The sequence below is a fragment of the Anopheles coustani genome (assembly GCF_943734705.1).
Source record: "Anopheles coustani chromosome X unlocalized genomic scaffold, idAnoCousDA_361_x.2 X_unloc_88, whole genome shotgun sequence".
Classification (NCBI taxonomy): domain Eukaryota; kingdom Metazoa; phylum Arthropoda; class Insecta; order Diptera; family Culicidae; genus Anopheles; species Anopheles coustani.
This window is the reverse complement of record NW_026525201.1, coordinates 76,879-90,000: the sequence shown is the minus strand read 5'-3', so window position 1 is coordinate 90,000 and position 13,122 is coordinate 76,879. Positions and strand designations below refer to the sequence as shown.

Genomic DNA, 13,122 nt, shown 5'->3' with positions numbered 1-13,122 from the left:
ATGGTGCACGTCTCGTGACGGGTGTCACGGCGTAGTTAAATGTATGCGATACATTTCTCAAATATAAGCGCTCAGTCATCTGTACATCATGGTAGGTTCCCACGACGTGCAATATGCGTTCAACTTATCAATGTTCATGTGTCCTGCAGTTCACATTATGACGCGCAGTTAGCTGCGGTCTTCATCGATCCATGAGCCGAGTGATCCACTGCCGAGGGTGACTAACTTGCGTAAGCCGCCGCTGTGCGCGTATACCCGTTCCCCGTAGGGAGGAGCAAGCCGCCGCTTAGAGACGAAGCATAAAGTGTCCTCATTCCACATAGGGCAAGCTGGATGAATCCATTTTACCCAGGACGGCCGAAGCGGCGTGGACCAGGGGAGAACTGAACCTTATACTTCACACCACAGTAAGTCTACGTGTCCTCTTCCACATAGGGCAAGCTAGAACTAACTATCTTACCCAGGACTGCCGAAGCAGCGTGGACCAGGGGAGGAACACACTTTTCATGGAAACGTAAGGCATCCATGACTGCCATAACGTAAGCCGCCGCTGTGCGCGTATACCCGTTCCCCGTAGGGAGGAGCAAGCCGCCGCTTAGAGACGAAGCATAAAGTGTCCTCATTCCACATAGGGCAAGCTGGATGAATCCATTTTACCCAGGACGGCCGAAGCGGCGTGGACCAGGGGAGAACTGAACTTTATACTTCACACCACAGTAAGTCTACGTGTCCTCTTCCACATAGGGCAAGCTAGAACTAACTATCTTACCCAGGACTGCCGAAGCAGCGTGGACCAGGGGAGGAACACACTTTTCATAGAAACGTAAGGCATCCATGACTGCCATAGTGCGTAAGCCGCCGCTGTGCGCGTAAACCCGTTCCCCGTAGGGAGGAGTCAAGCCGCCGCTTAGAGACGAAGTATGAAGTGTCCTCTTCCACATAGGGCAAGCTAGAATGAACTATCTTACCCAGGACCGCCGAAGCAGCGTGGACCAGGGGAGAACTGAACTTTATACTTCACACCACAGTATTGAGTAATGTGCCCTCTTCCACATAGGGCAAGCTGGAATGTTCCATTTTACCCAGGACGGCCGAAGCGGCGTGGACCAGTGGAGGACTACACAATCATGAGGTTTGATATCGACTTGTGTGTTTCAATAGGATACCGATGGTATGGTTTGAACCGATTTGATTTAGCCATTCTGAAGTCATCACTTGGTTGAAGCGCTGAACTAGGGAGGCATCGTTTACATATATATTGGTTTTCGCATGCTCTACTAGGTTAATGTCATGAGGTTGGCTATCGAGCATGCCCAAGTGATGACTTGATTGTGTGCTTGCTTGAATTCTTCACATTTCATACCATCGGTTAGTTGTCGAATCATTCCTCGATCATAACCTTCGTTCTTGGTTCATGTATGCTCTCTTCCACATAGGGCAAGCTAGAATTAACTATCTTACCCAGGACCGCCGAAGCAGCGTGGACCAGGGGAGAACTATACTTTGTCTTGTATGCCCTCTTCCACATAGGGCAAGCTAGAACTAACTATCTTACCCAGGACCGCCGAAGCAGCGTGGACCAGTGGAGGACTATACTTTGTTCATTACACCACAGTATTAAGTATGGTGTCCTCTTCCACATAGGGCAAGCTAGAACTAACTATCTTACCCAGGACCGCCGAAGCAGTGTGGACCAGGGGAGGACTATACTTTATACTTCACACACTAGCCATACTGAAGTCATCACTTGGTTGAAGCGCTGAACTACGGCGGGGTAATCGTTTACAGGTTATAATCATATAGCTGCATGCTCATTAGTAGATAATGGAATATTGTATGGCAATATGAGCATGCCCAAGTGATGACTTTGTTTCAAGCTCAACAGGTAGGGTATTGAGTCCTCTTCCACATAGGGCAAGCTAGAATGAACTATCTTACCCAGGACCGCCGGAGCAGCGTGGACCAGTGGAGGACTCTATACTTTATACTTCACACCACAGTATTGAGTACTTCTTGCATAAAGCCCCTAATGAGAACCACGAGGGCTCTCTCAATGTAGAACCACAAGGGCTCTAGTACCGATTCTCTCGGTACGGCTTGGTCCGTGTTCCTTTATGCTTGTACTCTTAGAAAGTCTCAACCCGGAGGTCTTGACTTTGATTGTCATAGTTGGACTACGACGGGGTATCCGACTCATCGAATACCCCAGAAGCACACCATCTTTCGGGTAGGCGGTACGCGTACCTCCGGACGCGGAAGTCTCAACCCGGAGGTCTTGACTTTGTATTGTCATAGTTGGACTACGACGGGGTATCCGACTCATCGAATACCCCAGAAGCACACCATCTTTCGGGTAGGCGGTACGCGTACCTCCGGACGCGGAAGTCTCAACCCGGAGGTCTTGACTTTGATTGTCATAGTTGGACTACGACGGGGCATCCGACCATTGCTGATCGAACACCCCTGATTCACCATCTTTCGGGTAGGCGGTACGCGTACCTCCGGACGCGGAAGTCTCAACCCGGAGGTCTTGACTTGGATTGTCATAGTTGGACTACGACGGGGCATCCGACCATTGCTGATCGAACACCCCTGATTCACCATCTTTCGGATAGGAGGTGCGCCCACCTCCGACGCGGAAGTCTCAACCCGGAGGTTCGGACTTAGAGTTTTTCCCATTTAAAAGTTTTTCTCTTAGCCATACTGAAGTCATCACTTGGTGAACGATTGAACTAGGGCGGGTTAATCGTTTATAGGTATCATGTGGTTTGCATGCTCTCTTAGGTTAAGGTCATGTGGTTGGCTATCGAGCATGCCCAAGTGATGACTTTGTTTCACGCTTGCTTGATTTCTTCAAGATTCCCTGTTATATAGTGTAATCATTCGAGAACAGGGAATCTTTGGTTTTGCTCAACAGGTATTGGATGTCAACTTGGTATCTAGATCGCATTAAGTCTCAACCCTTAGGTTCGGACTTGTATAGTGACATCTTGTTACGGTCTTGAGTCTCAACCCGCAGGTTCGGACTACTTAGTGTTTGATCGAATATAATATGGCAACTTGTGCCTAAGTCTCAACCCGCAGGTTCGGACTTCTGTTTATTTGGCCAATGTATGTATAAGGCAACTTGTGCCTAAGTCTCAACCCGCAGGTTCGGACTTGTGTATTTGTTCGAAGTCATGTATAAGGCAACGTGTGCCTAAGTCTCAACCCGCAGGTTCGGACTTGTTAGTGTTTCGTCAACTTTCATATGGCAACTTGTGCCTAAGTCTCAACCCGCAGGTTCGGACTTGTGTATTTGTTCGAAGTCATGTATAAGGCAACTTGTGCCTAAGTCTCAACCCGCAGGTTCGGACTTGTGTATTTGTTCGAAGTTATATATAAGGCAACTTGTGCCTAAGTCTCAACCCGCAGGTTCGGACTTCATAGTGTTTCGTCAATGTTCATATGGCAACTTGTGCCGAAGTCTCAACCCGCAGGTTCGGACTTCTAACGTGTTTCGTCAACTATCATATGGCAACTTGTGCCTAAGTCTCAACCCGCAGGTTCGGACTTGTGTATTTGTTCGAAGTTTTATATAAGGCAACTTGTGCCTAAGTCTCAACCCGCAGGTTCGGACTTCTATAGTGTTTCGTCAATTATCATATGGCAACTTGTGCCGAAGTCTCAACCCGCAGGTTCGGACTTCTATAGTGTTTCGTCATGTATCATATGGCAACTTGTGCCGAAGTCTCAACCCGCAGGTTCGGACTTCTATAGTGTTTCGTCAATTATCATATGGCAACTTGTGCCGAAGTCTCAACCCGCAGGTTCGGACTTCTGGAAGGATCACTTGGCCACTAATGATCCTTCCGCAGGTTCACCTACGGAAACCTTGTTACGACTTTTACTTCCTCTAAATCATCAAGTTCGGTCAACTTCGATAAAGCAGACGCGGTTCACGAGGATCCAGCGAACGATCATCTCCAAAGACCTCACTAAATAATCCATCGGTAGTAGCGACGGGCGGTGTGTACAAAGGGCAGGGACGTATTCAACGCTGGCTGATGACCAGCACTTACTAGAAGTTCCGAGTTCATATGGACCATTGCAATCCATAATCCCTACTAAGTGAGTATTTGAGTGATTTCCCGTTCCTCTCGGAATAGGAGACACGCTGCTACCCACATTGTAGCACGCGTGTAGCCCAGAACATCTAAGGGCATCACGGACCTGTTATCGCTCGATCTCATTTTGCTAAACACAAATTGTCCTGCTAAGCAGCGTACCGTAAGTGCACTTGCGCACACGAACAGCGAAGGTGTCAGGTCATACTCCACCGAAAGGTCCTAACCCGTTCCAATCGGCATCGACGCATTAACGCTGACTGCGTTCTAGTTAGCATATGTGAGTCACGTTCGTTATCGGAATTAACCAGACAAATCAATCCACGAACTAAGAACGGCCATGCACCACTACCCTTAAATTTGAGAAAGAGCTATTAATCTGTCTCACCTCCATAAGTTCGGACCTGGTAAGTTTTCCCGTGTTGAGTCAAATTGAACCGCAAGCTCCATTTCATTTTTTTTTTTTTGGACGAGGGTTCACATTGGCCTTGGCCCCGAAGGACCATGACCAACATTACTCCCTCCTCTGAGCCTTTAACCTTCCGTCACGCTGTGCACCTACACGGTAGAAGCGATGACGGAAGAGGCATCTGTCCCTAGGATAAAATCACACTTTACGGACACTGTGGCACGCAACTAACTCCTGAAGGGTGAAAGCGCGTGTCGCCAAAGGTCTAACAGGTACTACCCTGACTACCAGGGGCTATTTCCCAAGCCTAAGGAGACGGACTCGGCGCAATGCAACTTAAGCGGCTCAGAAGATCGATCCGACAGCTGACTTACATGACACCAATACCTCCTAAAATCCCGTAAATGGGACTTGCACTAAGGTTCAAATATCATGCGGATGCGTCAGCCCGCAAAACTAGGCTCCTGCCTCGTCTACGTGCTGGGTCTCCGATATCTGACACTTCTTGATGTTACTCATGCTGGCCCGCAAAACCAAGCTCCTGCTCGGTCTACGTGCCGTCCCTTGTGGCCTGTTTGGAATGTACAAGGCCCTGAACTCGACCGGTGTCCTAAAGGTTGTTCAGCGATGGTTCGGTACCGCGATTGGCGGGTGGGTCAGCAACCCCCGGTGCATCCCTCCCCAAAGCATCACAAACCTTAAGTATCCAGTCTTGTTCCCTTCACCCTGAGGTCGTCCAACGTCTGACTTGACTTAGTCATGGAAGACTTGGTTGCCTTGGTCGGCAATCCTCGGCGCCCTACATCAACCAATTCTTTGTCGCGTCTATGTCGGACTTGCCCTCATCCACTTTCCCTGGCCGATGTTGTGCCAGGCCCTTGACAGTTCAGGTTTCTGGATTGACTTGTTCATTATCGCATAGTTATCACCGGCAGCGCTTAGCGGTGGATCCCTTACCGACAAATCACAAGTCGCCCCATAGCCTGTCCTGCCCTCACTCCACACTGTGCGCTTTCGCGCCTGCACTAATGTGCCCGCGTTCTGCACCCGCTGGTGCTTCCTTTGGCCTGGCTGGTCTTGTGCCAGGCCCTTGACAGTCTGGTCTCCGGTTTGACGAGACAATTGTCGCAAAGGTACCACCTTGGTGCCAACGCTCACCGGTGCATCCCCTATCGACGTATGGCAAGTCGCCCCATAGACCTTTCCGTCACCTTCCTACTGTGCGCCTTAGCGCCTGCACTTACGTGCCCGCCTGTGCCGCAAGCGTCGTCCGTTCTGCTGCTGGTCATGGCTTTCGATGTGACCATCCCATCATACTCGCCCGCCAGCAACCCCAGGAGAAGCACCACCAACTCCTTCGTGTCCGAACGTCCACTCGCGGCCTGCGCATCGGTCTCAGTCCTGCGCCCCGGGAGGCGACAGAGCACATCTGGACTTCGACCTTTGCGACTTTTCGTGAAACTTCCAGGAGAGTGAATCCCTTCCGAATCACTCCCTATGTCTTCGCGGTCCTGTCCGCTGACATAGGGTCCATCCTAACCTCCCTCACTCGGAGAGGCTAAACAGACCAGAGGGCTAGGTATCTAAAACCAGGATTAAAGACACCTTACAAGGCCCGTTCCGTCTGCGGCACACTACCATAACCCCGGCCCAACAGGGTCATCACCCTGATAGTGCACGGGAGGGCGGATATCCCTCCCACCCGGATCTCTGTTCGTCACCCCTGTCTCCAGGGGGTCCAGTGGCGCCACGAGGAGGCCAGTATTCCAGGCGTTCACGCCGTCACACCGTTTGACCGGAATGACCCCGCAATGACTGCGAGCCCGCAAGCTCCATTTCATTGTGGTGCCCTTCCGTCAATTCCTTTAAGTTTCAACTTTGCAACCATACTTCCCCCGGAACCTGACTTTGGTTTCCCGGAAGCTACTGAGAGCACCTGGTTGTAGCGTCTCCCAATTGCTAGTTGGCATCGTTTACGGTTAGAACTAGGGCGGTATCTAATCGCCTTCGATCCTCTAACTTTCGTTCTTGATTAAAGAAAGCATCCTTGACAAATGCCTTCGCTTTAGTTAGTCTTACGACGGTCTACGAATTTCACCTCTCGCGCCGTAATACTAGTGTCCCCAACTACTTCTGTTAATCATTACCTCCGGTCTGAGTACAAACCAATGAAAGATTAGACCAAGGTCGTATTCCATTATTCCATGCAAGATTATTCTAGGGCGTTTGGGCACCCTGCTTTAAGCACTCTAATTTGTTCAAGGTAAACGTGAGCGGTCGAGCTCTATGTTACACTTGCACCCGTTGAAGGGCACACCATGACACAGACTTGGTGCCCTACCACACCATTGAGTCGCAACCAGATTCCGACTTGGCCCACCGACCACGGGTTGACCGGGTCGGCGGAGCCGGACTGTGTTGGACAAGTATCAACTTCGAACGTTTTAACCGCAACAATTTTAATATACGCTAGTGGAGCTGGAATTACCGCGGCTGCTGGCACCAGACTTGCCCTCCACTTGATCCTCGTAGAAGGATTTATGCTCTACTCATTCCAATTATGAAACATCATTAAAGAGTTTCATATTGTTATTTCTCGTCACTACCTCCCCGTCCCGGGATTGGGTAATTTACGCGCCTGCTGCCTTCCTTGGATGTGGTAGCCATTTCTCAGGCTCCCTCTCCGGAATCGAACCCTGATTCCCCGTTACCCGTTGCAACCATGGTAGTCCTCTATACTACCATCCATAGTTGATAGGGCAGATATTTGCGAGATCTGTCGTCGGTGCGAGACCATACGATCAGCATCATTATCCAGACTTCAACTCAATGACACGGAGAACCCGCGATTGGTTTGACTAATAAGTGCACCAGTTCCCGCGAGGGTCCTGGCATGTTGCATGTATTAGCTCTAGATTTTCCACAGTTATCCAAGTAACTAGGTTGATGATCTCGTAAATTATAGCTGTTATACTGAGCCTTATGCGGTTTCACATTAAATCTGTTTGTACTTAGACATGCATGGCTTAACCTTTGAGACGAGCGTATATTACTGGTAGGATCAACCAGAATTCCGACTTTGCGTTCGAATGTTCATTGTCCCATTGCACCCGGAGGAGCAAACACCACGTTCTATATGTTGTCAAGTCCGGTAGCACACGGGAGGCGAGCCCCCGTGCGAACCTCATTGCCCTCGTATCACACACACCCGATGCACCGGACAGGCACTTGAGCGGCATTCGACTCCGCTAAGCGCACGTGCGCCCGATTGTGCATGCGCTGACGGGGCCTTCATACCCCTACCACAGCGACCTTATGCCAAACTTCCATGAATACTTAGGTGAGCTGACAAGGGCCTTCATTTCCCTACCATCAACTAAAGGACACGCTAGGCGCGTCCGATCATTGCAACTGCGGGGCTTTCATACCCCAATCACCACAGTACGCAATTCACCAGAGTTTAATCACAACCCCCCCGGACATGGCACACTATTAACTTGCAACAAAACTTAGTGTGTGCCGGGCACATCGGTTCCACAAAATCATTCCCGATGTACCCCAATTGGGGTTGTGAACGCATCCATGGTCCTCTGACACACCCAACCAAGCGTGGATACTACATACCTCAAACACCCAGTACACTAACAGACAAATCAATATATGGTTGCTTTCCCCCAGACATTTGCCAATCACTTGGCACCCGGACGGGAACTCGCTCCTGATTGCGCCATTGCCACCCATTTGCCAAGAGCGAGTTCTGTATGTAGATTTCATTTGGAAAGACAACCGTGTACTGGATATTCTATCCGACGATTACAGATGACGAGTACGAGACTCGACTACACTCACGGATAATACATTTTGGGTCGAGATTGCTTTCGGGGTTTTCGATTGGTCTTGCGCTTGTAAACGTATAACTTTGACTTGTGGTAACCTCGGTATGTTAGTCGATCACGTGGTTGTGAACTGGGTAAGGGTGGGCAATCTGTTCACTTGCACTCTGGGTAGGAATATGGTGAGCGCTATAGGTTAAAGATCATGGTATGGTTCCATCGTGATGACTTTCGCTAGATAGTAGTATGTTTGGATAGTTATAACGTTTTTGGCCATTTGTTGATAGTGTTCGGTCCATTGAGGAATTCGATTGGTCTTTGCTTCACACACGTGGTCGATCACTTGGATGTGAACTAGGGTGAGATTAAGGTGTTCACTAGTGCTCTTCGGTTTTGGATCAGTAATGAGCACTTGATTGGTTTCGCATAATATGTATCCATAGTGATGACTCTTTCCAGCTTAAGATTTCGTTACCAGTTTCGAATCCTCCCCACGTTCGCTTTTACTTGGTTAGGTTTTCGAGTGTAGATTTGAAAGCAATCTCATGTATGTATCCCATCTGATATAAGCCACTGACAGTTCATGTCACCTCGTTCAACTCTCGCTGGGTCACAGAAGTATGTTACTGCGCCCATTATCCCTACTCGGATAGGTTCGGTTCGTTCGTTTTATACTACGGTGAGTAAACTCAATTTGTGCATCGCATAGCCATGGAAAGCAAGCTTTCGCGGGCCTCTTCGACTGTTTTGATACGAGCTGTGCCCGTGATGCTTGTCATCCCAGGATACTAGACCCCTTTGGACGACCGCATGACCATCAGAAAGTAAATTCCACGTTCGATTTGGGGTGTGAACCCCGAACATAAAGTCTTTGTGTAGAACCACGAGGGCTCTATAGTACCGATTCTCTCGGTACGCTTGGTCCGTGTTCCTTTATGTTCGTACTCTTGTGTGTATAATATTCATGTTCGGTTTGGGATATTTGCTACTTTCACCAGGGTCCCGTTCTTCATACAAGTCTGCCTTGCTAATGTGGTAACTTTATAGTGTAGTTCTGACATCCCAATTTTGGGACTTAGCCGATTTTTCGTATATTTCCACATGACCCATAGGGTCCCTTTCTTCATACAAGCTTGCCTAGGGCGATCGGTCAAAACTTGTCTTACTATTCGATTGGTCTTCGCAGTTTCACCCTAGGCAATTCGCCTAGGTCTGTCTTCGTGAGGAGGCCAAAACCCGAAATAAGGAGGTCTGGCCGACCCTGAAACCTCCCCTGTCTTAACTACACTAACCCGATTTTTCAGGGTCCTCAGCGCCATACAACTTTGCCTAGGTCACTTATACTCTTGACTTAGGCCATCTGACTTGGTCCGTGTTTCTTCCTAGGGTTCACCTAGGTACTTTGCCTTGCTTGATGTGGTAACTTTTTAGTGTAGTTCTGACATCCCAATTTTGGGACTTAGCCGATTTTTCATGAATTTCCATATGACCCTAAGGGTCCCTTTCTTCATACAAGCTTGCCTAGGGCGATCGGTCAAAACTTGTCTTACTATTCGATTGGTCTTCGCAGTTTCACCCTAGGCAATTCGCCTAGGTCTGTCTTCTTGAGGAGGCCAAAACCCGAAATAAGGAGGTCCAGCCGACCCTGAAACCTCCCCTGTCTGAACTACACTAACCCGATTTTTCAGGGTCCTCAGCGCCATACAACTTTGCCTAGGTCACTTGTACTCTTGACTTAGGCCATCTGACTTGGTCCGTGTTTCTTCCTAGGGTTCACCTAGGTACTTTGCCTTGCTTGATGTGGTAACTTTTTAGTGTAGTTCAGACATCCCAATTTTGGGACTTAGCCGATTTTTCATGTATTTCCATATGACCCATAGGGTCCCTTTCTTCATACAAGCTTGCCTAGGGCGATCGGTCAAAACTTGTCTTACTATTCGATTGGTCTTCGCACTTTCACCCTAGGCACTTTGCCTAGGTCTGTCTTCTTGAGGAGGCCAAAACCCGAAATAAGGAGGTTCAGCCGACCCAGAAACCTCCCCTGTCTGAACTACACTAACCCGATTTTTCAGGGTCCTCAGCGCCATACAACTTTGCCTAGGTCACTTGTACTCTTGACTTAGGCCATCTGACTTGGTCCGTGTTTCTTCCTAGGGTTCACCTAGGTACTTTGCCTTGCTTGATGTGGTAACTTTTTAGTGTAGTTCAGACATCCCAATTTTGGGACTTAGCCGATTTTTCATGTATTTCCATATGACCCATAGGGTCCCTTTCTTCATACAAGCTTGCCTAGGGCGATCGGTCAAAACTTGTCTTACTATTCGATTGGTCTTCGCACTTTCACCCTAGGCAGTTTGCCTAGGTCTGTCTTCTTGAGGAGGCCAAAACCCGAAATAAGGAGGTTCAGCCGACCCAGAAACCTCCCCTGTCTGAACTACACTAACCCGATTTTTCAGGGTCCTCAGCGCCATACAACTTTGCCTAGGTCACTTGTACTCTTGACTTAGGCCATCTGACTTGGTCCGTGTTTCTTCCTAGGGTTCACCTAGGTACTTTGCCTTGCTTGCTGTGGTAACTTTTTAGTGTAGTTCAGACATCCCAATTTTGGGACTTAGCCGATTTTTCATGTATTTCCATATGACCCATAGGGTCCCTTTCTTCATACAAGCTTGCCTAGGGCGATCGGTCAAAACTTGTCTTACTATTCGATTGGTCTTCGCACTTTCACCCTAGGCAGTTTGCCTAGGTGTAGCTTCTTGAGGAGGTCAAAACCCAAAATAAGGAGGTTCAGCCGACCCAAAAACCTCCCCTGTCTAAACTACACTAACCAGATTTTTCAGGGTCCTCACCGTCATACAACTTTGCCTAGGTCACTTGTTCTCTTGACTTAGGCCATCTGACTTGGTCCGTGTTTCTTCCTAGGGTTCACCTAGGTACTTTGCCTTGCTTCATGTGGTAACTTTTTAGTGTAGTTCAGACATCCCCATTTTGGGACTTAGCCGATTTTTCATGAATTTCCATATGACCCAAAGGGTCCCTTTCTTCATACAAGCTTGCCTAGGGCGATCGGTCAAAACTTGTCTTACTATTCGATTGGTCTTCACACTTGCACCCTAGGCACTTTGCCTAGGTGTAGCTTCTTGAGGAGGTCAAAACCCGAAATAAGGGGGTTCAACCGACCCAAAAACCTCCCCTGTCTAAACTACACTAACCAGATTTTTCAGGGTCCTCACCGTCATACAACTTTGCCTAGGTCACTTGTACTCTTGACTTAGGCCATCTGACTTGGTCCGTGTTTCTTGCTAGGGTTCACCTAGGTACTTTGCCTTGCTTGATGTGGTAACTTTTTAGTGTAGTTCAGACATCCCAATTTTGGGACTTAGCCGATTTTTCATGTATTTCCATATGACCCATAGGGTCCCTTTCTTCATACAAGCTTGCCTAGGGCGATCGGTCAAAACTTGTCTTACTATTCGATTGGTCTTCGCACTTTCACCCTAGGCAGTTTGCCTAGGTGTAGCTTCTTGAGGAGGTCAAAACCCAAAATAAGGAGGTTCAGCCGACCCAAAAACCTCCCCTGTCTTAACTACACTAACCAGATTTTTCAGGGTCCTCACCGTCATACAACTTTGCCTAGGTCACTTGCACTCTTGACTTAGGCCATCTGACTTGGTCCGTGTTTCTTCTTAGGGTTCACCTAGGTACTTTGCCTTGCTTGATGTGGTAACTTTTTAGTGTAGTTCAGACATCCCAATTTTGGGACTTAGCCGATTTTTCATGTATTTCCATATGACCCATAGGGTCCCTTTCTTCATACAAGCTTGCCTAGGGCGATCGGTCAAAACTTGTCTTACTATTCGATTGGTCTTCGCACTTTCACCCTAGGCAGTTTGCCTAGGTGTAGCTTCTTGAGGAGGTCAAAACCCAAAATAAGGAGGTTCAGCCGACCCAAAAACCTCCCCTGTCTAAACTACACTAACCAGATTTTTCAGGGTCCTCACCGTCATACAACTTTGCCTAGGTCACTTGCACTCTTGACTTAGGCCATCTGACTTGGTCCGTGTTTCTTCCTAGGGTTCACCTAGGTACTTTGCCTTGCTTGATGTGGTAACTTTTTAGTGTAGTTCTGACATCCCAATTTTGGGACTTAGCCGATTTTTCATGTATTTCCATATGACCCTTAGGGTCCCTTTCTTCATACAAGCTTGCCTAGGGCGATCGGTCAAAACTTGTCTTACTATTCGATTGGTCTTCGCACTTTCACCCTAGGCAGTTTGCCTAGGTGTAGCTTCTTGATGAGGCCAAAACCCAAAATAAGGGGGTTCGGCCGACCCAAAAACCTACCCTGTCTAAACTACACTAACCAGATTTTTCAGGGTCCTCAGCGCCATACAACTTTGCCTAGGTCACTTGTTCTCTTGACTTAGGCCATCTGACTTGGTCCGTGTTTCTTCCTAGGGTTCACCTAGGTACTTTGCCTTGCTTGGTGTGGTAACTTTTTAGTGTAGTTCTGACATCCTCATTTTGGGACTTAGCCGATTTTTCGTAAAATGCCATATGACCCATATGGGTCCTTTCCTTCATATAAGTTTGCCTTGCTTGGTGTGGTAACATTTGAGTGTAGTTCTGACATCCCCATTTTGGGACTTAGCCGATTTTTCGTAAAATACCATATGACCCATCAGGGTCCTTGCCTTCATATAAGTTTGCCTTGCTTGGTGTGGTAACATTTGAGTGTAGTTCTGACATCATCATTTTGGGACTTAGCCGATTT

The 13,122-nt window shown here is 48.3% G+C and overlaps 1 non-coding gene across 1 annotated transcript; it reads right to left on the bottom strand.

The window, feature by feature from the left end:
* Window positions 1–65: 65 nt before the first annotated feature.
* Window positions 66–220, bottom strand: LOC131271047 (5.8S ribosomal RNA). The gene has a single exon (XR_009180030.1). It is a non-coding gene; the product is annotated as a 5.8S ribosomal RNA (ribosomal RNA).
* Window positions 221–13,122: the final 12,902 nt, after the last annotated feature.